This window comes from Pleurodeles waltl, chromosome 2_1 (assembly GCF_031143425.1).
Source record: "Pleurodeles waltl isolate 20211129_DDA chromosome 2_1, aPleWal1.hap1.20221129, whole genome shotgun sequence".
Classification (NCBI taxonomy): domain Eukaryota; kingdom Metazoa; phylum Chordata; class Amphibia; order Caudata; family Salamandridae; genus Pleurodeles; species Pleurodeles waltl.
The window spans coordinates 365,121,393-365,129,299 of NC_090438.1; positions in this window are offsets into that span (position 1 = coordinate 365,121,393).

Consider the following 7,907-nt stretch of genomic DNA (forward strand, 5'->3'; position numbering starts at 1 on the left):
ATCTTACAGTTGCACACATACTATTGGATACATACCAATGAGCCATGCCCTCTATCTCTGTAGTTGTGCCATCATGTGTGGGACATTGCTGTACCTCAGAATGTAGGAGTCATGCACAGATCCAGGAAACTTGGGTGTCACTGGGAGATATACTGGTCAGCGAGACACTCCACATGGACATTTATGGAGTAAAGGTTTTTCCTGTTCCTGTACACTTGCTCTTTGACCCTGGGAGGAACCAAAGCAATGTGGGTGCCATCCATGGCCCCTATCACATCATAAACGTGAGCTTTCACAGTGGGCAAATCTGAATATTATGGAAACCTGATGTAGCTGTCCAGGTGTTTGTGTAAAGCACACAGTATATCCTTCAACACAAGACTAAACATCGACTGTGACATCCCGGCTGCCAAGCTCACTGTAATCTGGAACAAGCCTGAGGCAAAGAAGTGTAGCACTGATACGACCTGTACTATGGGAGGAATGGTATAGGGATTACATATGTTAGGCAAGAGATACGGCTCCAACTGGGTACACAGTTCCATGATGGTCTGACGGTTCAGACAATAGGTCTAGATGATGTGTCGCTCTTACAGGGTAGCAAGGTCGACAAAGGGCCGGTACACCGGTGCATGTCTCATTCTCACCACTGCACGATATCTAGGAATAGGAGAGAGGAAAAACCACAGGTTGATGTCAACAGTTCACATGCCACCTAACACTATAGTTGTAGCACACAATAGTAATGTGGACATAACGCTGAAGTATACACAATCCAATGGGCATGTAGACTGAATGTGCATGCCATCCTAGATTACTGTTGCAGCCGCAAACAGCTTGCCACAGATGAAACATGTGACACTTCTATTTCACAACATCCTATTCCCCCGAGTAATAAGCTGTATGTGCATTTTTGATAAACAGATATGGTCATTCCATCTATGAGGCAACAAGTGACTGCACATGTCTTGTCATTGTCATCAGTCCATCTAACTACACTGTTCATGAACGTCACATGTGTGAACCCAGATTTGATGTATGAACATAGTCAATCTATGCACTTGTCACTACAGTTCATCCATAACGCACTTATTCTTCACCTACAACAAACAACATGTAAAATGGCAGCCGCCTGTCCTGCGTGCACAGGACAGATGGAAGTGACGTTATTCCACTGGCATTATTCATCATGGCTGCTGTGCAACTCCTCATTGGAGAACATTGTTGCCTATGGGAGACTGGGACCAATGAAGATCACCACCGGCGGTGACGGTCATGTATGCAGTGGCCGTGATTGCCATTTTCAGTTGCATAGCTCAATTGACTCCTGACACTCGTGCAAGCAAGACCTCCACTGCATGAGCTGCTGTGTACTCTCTCTGGAGGCCATAATGCCACGTCCTGCAGGAGATAGGGCCACTGTCTTCACCCAGGAGGAGTTGGAGAAGCTGGTGGACTGGGTCCTACCCCGTATGGAAAGTTGTATGGGGCACTAGAGCAGTAGGTGAGTCCAATGTTACTGTCCTGTCAGATAGTGGTGCATGTGAGGCTGAAAGGCATTGTGACAATGCACCTGGAGTGGATTCGTGCAGGTGGCAATGAGTTGGTGTTATTGTGCAGTTAAGACACTTTAGTGTGGGCATGAGATGTGTTTCAGGTGTGAAGTTCACTGCTGTAACCACTCTACATGACTTTCTCCTTTTGTCTGTCACCCATGCAGGTCAGCGCCCATCAGAAGAAGGGGATTTGGGTTGCCATCGCCAATTAAGTGTGGACCTGGGGGGTCCATAGCTGGCAGAGCACCCACTTTAGAAAACAGTGGGAGGACCGGAGACGCTGGGCCAGTAAGACCGCAGAGGGGGATGTCCCAGCTGGGGACGTACTCCCAATGAGGGAGGGGGTGTCTGTTGGTCCCTGACCCCCCCCAACGGCCCCCTGAGGTAGATGGGTGCTTGAAGGCAGCACAGCAGCCACAAGGGGGTAAGTACACACTCACACCTCCCTAATGTTAAGCTTGTATGGGTTTGCGTACCCTACTAGTGGTAAGATGTAGTATAGATCATTGGTAGATGCCCACAGACAATGGGTATCAGCCACCCTGGCAGGATTTGTATTGATTATGTGTGCCAATACCATGTAGACAGTGACTTATGAGGGGACTAATTCCATGTTTGGGTTTGTCTGGACACCCCTCACATATTTTGAGTGACCAGCTCCTTCCATCAGCATCAGTATTCCTGAGGTGTTAAGGCACTGGCATCAGTATTACTCTGCCACTGTTACAGAGTTAATTTGTGAGTTCTCAATCAGCTACCTTTTACTGAATGTGTAGATGGCTCAGGGGCCATGAACGTAATGACCACATTGTGCATGGATTTCTGGGTATATCACCTTACCATGCAGGATTTTGTTGGGTAAAAAGTACAGGATATGTCAATTTAATCAACCCTGGGAATGAGGCAAGTACTGTGCAACTGTGCATTGTTAGACTCTTCATGAAGCCAATGAGTGCCAATGTTACCACATTAGTAGGTTTTTTGGCATAGCTTTTGTTTCCCCTATGATTTTCCACAGTCATGCATGTCAATGTAAAGGCATGCCCAGCCATTGTATACCAGCAGAGTAAAAAGTTGTTACTCTGTGTGAATGATGCGTAGGTATTGACCCATTCCACCCTTTTTCTCTCCCACCCTTCCTCTCCTCCTCTGTCTTTGTGTGCATCAGCATCATCAGATGAAGGAGAAGGGGCACCTGCGAGTGGGGAAGCTGCAGCCCAGGGGACCCAGGAGGCTGACACCAGCAGAGCTGAGGGGACCTGTGGGACAGAAAGCAAGGGGAGTGCCACGAAGGAGACCAGATCTTCAACATCCTGTTAGGATTCCTCCTCTGATGGATGCTCCCTGGTGGTGGTGGACCCATCTCGGACAAGCCCAGCAACATCCTTGCCTGCCACCCCCCTTACCAGCACCACCCTCCCAGTTGCTCTCCACCCACTTGCCCGTGCCCGTTCACCCAGAAGGGTGGGCGTCTCCGTTGCTGCAGTCACCTCTGCCCCTTACCCAGTCCACCCTACTGCCCTCAATGAGGAGGCTACTGACCTTCTGAGGTCCATCTCTGTGGAATAGTCAACCATCATGATTGTCAGCCAGGTACTGGCATCCCAGATTCAGCAGACTAATGCCTGCCTGGAAGGCATTCACGGTGTCCTGACTGCCCTGCAGAGATCCTTTCAGGCTCTGGCCTCCTTGTTGACTGCAGCCAGTGTCCCTTTGAATTTCATCCCCCCTCCAGCTACCTGTGCCCAATCCCACATCCCTCTCCCCACACCTATCCAGAGCACACAGTCAGACCACCATTCATCCACCTCAACACAGTTTGCAAAGACAAACACATGCACCACAAGACCCACCACACACATGCAGACACAGCAACATCCGCTGCCTACACAGACTCCCCCACTACCTCCTCCCTCACAGACACTACACCATTCAAAACTGCTATCACCACATCAACACTCTCAGATCCAGGCACAAGTCCCCTCATACCTACCGCCACCACAACAGCAGACCTGCATACATCCACCCCATATACCACATGTGCACTGAACACGAATACCAACACCGTCATATGCAGCACATCCACCTTACCTGCAGACACCACCCCAACAGACACTCACACATCTACCCTGGAATCTCCCTGCATCTCCCCCTCCTCCCAAGACACCTAAACGCCCACACTCACCCACCCAACAGACACCCAGCACACACATGGTTTCCATCCATGCACCAGCACCCAAGACACCTACAAGTATACACCTCACAAGCACTCCCTCCACTTCCAAATGTTTTTCCCATGACCGTACTTGTATCCCTAAAAAAAGATTCCTTAATGAGTTTTCCCTGTTCCCTCCCACTATTCCAGCCTGTGGTTCCCCCAAGTGCCCCATTACCCTCCCCAACCCCAGTCCTTCCACCTCCCAGTCCTGCCGTGCCCCCTGGTACTGCCCATGCCTCTCCCCCCTGCAAAAACTATAACCCCACCAAACAGAAGGTCAGCCCTCCTAAACCCAAGGCCAAGGGCCCCCGCCAAAGCCTAAAATTAAACCCAACTGCCCAAACATAAACCCAAGCCAAAGGACCACCCTCCCAAATCCAAGTTCCCCACCTTCGCACCCCTCCACTCACCCCTGAGGTACACCCCTCCACTCAACCCTGAGACGCCTGCCTGCCCCATTGATGCCCCTGCCATGTGGAGGCCACTTTGCAGCCAGGAGTCAAGTTGAGGCCAGACACTTTGCCCAGTGTGTCTGGGGCACTGTAAATGTTTGGACCGGCCAATAGGACTATGTTGTATATAGTTGACTTTTTCAAAAAAATATTTATATCAATATATCTACACCACAGCACCACTGGTGTCAAGGGTAGCAAACTTGTCCTGCCTTTCCTTCCACATTTATGTGTGATTTGGTATGTGAGTTCTGTTTATGTGATGTGTTTGTGTAGCAGCATGAGTTGTGTAGGTGACGTGCTATGGGCTTGTTGTGGTGTGATGTGATGTGATGGTGTTGTGTGGCATTGTGTGGTAGTGGTGTGTGCCTCCGTGCATGTAGTGATGCATCTGTGATGTGCTTTGTATGTTGGGTGGACGTGGCGTATGCTCTGACACGTTGTTTGGCAATGTTTTGGTTTGGATTGGTTGTGTGCTGTTGTTACGTGTGTTGTCCTGTGAAGGCGTGCGGTGTTCCTCTCTGCAAATGCGCTCATGTGATTGTAATGGTGGTGTTGTTGTGTGACTTAGTGGTGTTGTGTATGAATGTGTTTGACAGTGGTGGTGGTGTGTTTGTGTGTGTGGTGTGGTGTGTGTATGGCACGTGTATGTTGGCCGTGGTGTGTGTTGTTTTGTGTGTGGGTATGTAGGTGTGTATGTGTGTTGGTATGGGTGTTTGTTTGCATGTTTGTGTGGCCATCGCTTGCCATGACGGGTGGGTGTGTAATAATGGCCTTCCCTTCAGAATGTGCTTGGCGGTTGTACTTACGGTTGTTGTCTTCATTGCCATCACTGATTCTGGAGTTGTATGGCCATAAGGAGCAGTGGGAAGACTTCAAGTTCGGGTTCCATGGCGGCTGCGGATGTGTCTGTGTTTTTGAAGGTGAGTTTCTCTTTTTAAATTGTTTGTTTCCTCCAGGCTTTGCGTAGCGGTGTGACTGCCCCAGAAATCCTGGCGGTGTGCAACCTCGTAATATGCTTGGAGGAAACTTGGTCTCCGCCAGCCTGGAAATCTCTACCGCCAGCTACAGCGGTCTGTCCGCACTGGCGGTACTGGTGACGTATTGGCTGTGTTCCTTTCAGATCACTGCTTTCGTCATGATATGGCAGTCTACTCCATCGGCCTTGTAGCGAAGTGACCGCCACGGGTGGCTTGGCGGTGCAGGGAACGCCAAACTTGTAATGACCACCTCAATATCAGCTCCTTTCATACGGTCACCTGGTGTGGAGAAGATATCACTCGGTGGCAGGAAAAACAAGTTGAAAACCATCATAGACAGTGAATTTTCAGGTTGTTTTTTAGAGGCTTTGAACTGGTGACACCCATTAAGGGGTGTGAAAACACCCCAGACCATTGGTACTATCCTCAGTAAGCTTTTGTTCCTTTTAGTGGAGGCAGGGCTTGGTGGCAGGATGGGAGCAAAAGTGCCTTTTAGATGCTTCTCAGCGCAAGGCCCAGCCCCCCCAAGGCCCAGCACACTTCCTCACACAGCAATTTTTTCTTTTAGTTGGCAGAGCTGGAGATGGATTTGTAAGCTCTTCAGCTAGAGTGGTTGGTCCCACGACTGCATTTTGTGGCCTGGAGAGTGTTAAACTCCTCCATCCTTCACAAATGGGTTTCAGACCACAACATAGCACAGAATAATCTCTGTTAGCCGTTACTTCAAGTACTTCAAAGACTTTTATCAATAGAAATTGAAGGCACCACATTAAAGTGGTTTTCCTCCCTTCTGAAAGATAGAACTTTCCAAGTCCTTGATCGCTCCTTATTCTCCAACACATTTTCCCTCACATGCGGGGTCCTTCAAGGCTCCTCGTTGAGTCCCACTTTTTAAAATATCAATATGTCCCACTTAGCTAAATTTGTGGAACTGCACGGTCTCTTCTTGGTATCATATGTGGACGATACCCAGCTGGTAGCTTCTCTTTCCAGTACCAGCAATATTGTTCAAACCAATTTATCTTCTTGTCTTGCGGATGTAGCTAGATGGATGACTAATTCTAAACTTAAACTTAATGATGAAAAATCGGAAGTAATGATAGTTGGAAAACAAGCTCTCCTTAAGTCTCCAGCCCTGGTATTGGAAGATCTTAAAGATCTCCCTCTGCCCAAAGAAAACATAAAGAGCTTAGGCTTCTGGTTAGACTCCCGTCTTATGATGGACTGCCAATCTAAAAAGGTGGCCGCAACTTGTTTCGGCTCACTAAGAACCATCAGGAAAATTCTCAAAGTCCTACCTTTTTCGGCTAGAAGATTCATCATTCAGGCCCTGATATTGTCTTGTTTATACTATGGTAACTCCCTTTTCCTTAGCTCTCCTGGCTACGTAATAAAGAGATTGCAGGTTGTGCAAAACGCAGCCGCACGTCTGCTTATGAACACACCCAGACATTTTTCTGCCAAGCTTTCACTGGCTTCACTTCATTGGCTTCCCATAGACCAACATATCAATTCTAAGCCTATTTGCATGACACACAAAGCCCTCCATAATAAGGGCTGTGTTTCTCAGGCAATGTATCACAGCCTATACCCCTCAGAGGGGACTTAGGGCCAGATGTAGGAAAGTCCCAAATTGCGACTTGCAATTTGCGAGTCCCTGCGACTTGCAAATTGCAAGTCGCAATTTGGGATGCAGAAAGGTGTCTCAGACACCTTCTGCAATTCGCTATGGGGTCGCAAAGACCCACCTCATTAATATTAATGAGGTGGGTCGCAATTTGCGACCCCATAGCGACTCAGGGCACTCACGGGGATGGAGGCCTGCTGGGAACAGCAGACCTCCATGTCCGTGACTGCTTTTAAATAAAGCAGTTTTTTTTTTCAAAGTGCAACCCGTTTTCCTTAAAGGAAAACGAGCTGCACTTTGAAAAATAAACCGAAACCTTTTGTTTCAGTATTTTTCAGGGCAGGTAGTGGTCCATTGGACCACTGCCTGCTCTGAAAAATTATTTTTTGGTCCAGTCACAAAGGGGAAGGGGTCCCATTGGGACCCCTTCCAGTTTGCGTGTGGGTTACCATCCACTTCAAGCTTTCACGGTCGCAAATGGAATTGCATACCATTGCGACTCGCAAATAGGAAGGGAACACCCTGGGTTCCGACTCGCAAAATGCATTTCTACATAGCAAAGACGCATTTGCGACTCGCAAACGGCGATTTTCGCCGTTTGTGAGTCGCAAAGTCTTTGCTACATCTGGCCCTTAGATCCCCCATCGCCTCGTTGGTTAACACGCCGTGTTTCAGGAAAGCAACATGGGGAGGTAGTTATTTTTCAGTTATAGTCACATATCTTTGGAACTCACTCCCTTTGGAACTCCAACAAAAACTCCGGATTCGAAGCTGACGCCAGGGAATTCTAAGGTAAGGAATCTGCAGCTATATAGAGTCTCTACCAGATACCTCGTAACCGAAGGTAAGTAACTTGTTCATCTGATAGAGACTTCTAGCTGCAGCTTCATTACCTTATAATAGATACCCAAGCTATAACCCATGGTGGTGGGTCTGAAGGAGACTTTTTTAAAATATTTTTTTATATAAGGAAGTCCTGCAAGACAGAATGGGAAAAATGCCCCTCTCTTCTCACCTGGCTATCCAGGCAGTAGTGCTTCGCAAACGTGTGTAAAGAAGCCCACGTTGCGGCCT